The sequence below is a fragment of the Manis javanica genome, chromosome 1 (assembly GCF_040802235.1).
Source record: "Manis javanica isolate MJ-LG chromosome 1, MJ_LKY, whole genome shotgun sequence".
Classification (NCBI taxonomy): Eukaryota; Metazoa; Chordata; class Mammalia; order Pholidota; family Manidae; genus Manis; species Manis javanica.
In genome coordinates this window covers 20,725,719-20,727,319 of record NC_133156.1, presented here as the reverse complement: position 1 = coordinate 20,727,319, position 1,601 = coordinate 20,725,719, and the positions used below count along the sequence as shown (strand labels likewise).

The window sequence follows — 1,601 nt, the reverse complement described above, 5'->3', positions numbered from 1 at the left end:
TAGGTACATAAATATTTATGAATGTTGTTTTCTTGTATTTATCCCTTTATTGTTAGGTAATGCCCTTCTTTGCCTTTTGTTTATGGCCTTTTCAATTTAAAACCCATTTTATCTGATATGAGCATTGGTATGCCAATGCTTTTCCATTTGTTTCCATTTGTATGGAATATCTTTTTCCATCCCTTTACTTTCAGTCTATGTGTGTCTTGGATCTGAAGTGAGTGTCTTGTAGGTAGAGTGTGAATGGGTCTTGTATTTTTAACCATTCAGCCCTCTATGTCTTTTGATTGAAGCATTTAGTCTATTTATACTTAATTTGACAGCTATGTACTTATTGCCATCTTGTTAGTTATTTTTTGGTTGTTTTGTAGTTCTCTGTTCTTCCTCTCTTTTGGTCTCTTTCCTTGCAGTTTGATTACTTTCTTTAGTGTTATGTTTGGGTCCCTTTGTCTTAAATTTTTTTTATTCTATTGTAGATTTTGATTTGTGGTGACCATGAGGTTCACATATATTAACCTATATATGTACATAGCAGTCTATTTTAAGCTGAAAGTCATTTAAGTTCACATGCATTCTAAAGGCAGTACATCTCAAAAATATAGAACACTTGACAAATTTGAATGTCCTCTTGTGCAGGTAGCCTGATAATCTTCTGTGTATTTTTTCAATTTTAGTGCATGTACTGCTAAAGCCAGCACTAGCTATCCATGTTCTCATCTAGGCACTGGACAATCAGTGTACTTCTGGAAACTTAGAGATTTCTGTGTCTTTCATCTCCACATTCCCTGCTACCACAGCTTATTTCCCAGGGATGCCCTCCTTATTTCTCTGCAGTCGTGGTGAGGTTACACAGACTGCCTTCATTTTGGAGAAGTATAACTTCCAGTTTAAGTCACGTCTGAAGCTCTGTATGCCTCTGTAGGAAGGTCACTCGGCTTGCTGCCACTTGCAGTGTACAGGATAGGATATCATTATTTATCTATTTAATGTTCATGTGGTGCCAGACATTATTGGTATATGAAGTACTTGGTGCAACTTACATTTTTATCTTGATGGATTCCTTTATATGACTTGATAATAGCACACTAGGCTATCTGTGAAACCAGAAGATTGAATAATCTTATAAAACCCTCTCCCCTCACCCACAGGGGGTGGTTCCATTATTCCTGTGTTCATTTTATATTTTATCTCCATGAGGATATGGCTAAACCTAGATTTTTTTCTTTTCATTAAATCACTCAAAATGATAAAGTAAAAACTGGCTTAAAGTAGCATTTAGATGTATCGGAATTAAGTAGCTCTTATATCTTAAGGGAAAAATAAATCTGGCAGCTTTTTAGGGGGAGAATGTTGATCGCCACTTCCCTGATCCAAGCGCTTATTTCTAAACCTAAACAGTGGCTCACTTCACTTTTGGTTCTTCGTGAGAAATTAAAGTCTGGAACTGGGGCAGAGGAAGGCATATTTTTGTTGCTGTTATTACAGGAGATAGCAATTTTTCCAGCACAGAAGCAGAGGACTACAGTGGACGTGCAATCACCCTCCTCACGGAAGTCAAGGCTGCCCTTGCAGACGGATAACTAGAACGCCCCGCACCCTGT

At 37.5% G+C, this 1,601-nt stretch overlaps 1 non-coding gene across 1 annotated transcript; it reads right to left on the bottom strand.

The window, feature by feature from the left end:
• Positions 1–592: 592 nt before the first annotated feature.
• Positions 593–698, bottom strand: LOC118971398 (U6 spliceosomal RNA). The gene has a single exon (XR_005059812.1). It is a non-coding gene; the product is annotated as a U6 spliceosomal RNA (small nuclear RNA).
• Between the last annotated feature and the right edge of the window lie 903 nt (positions 699–1,601).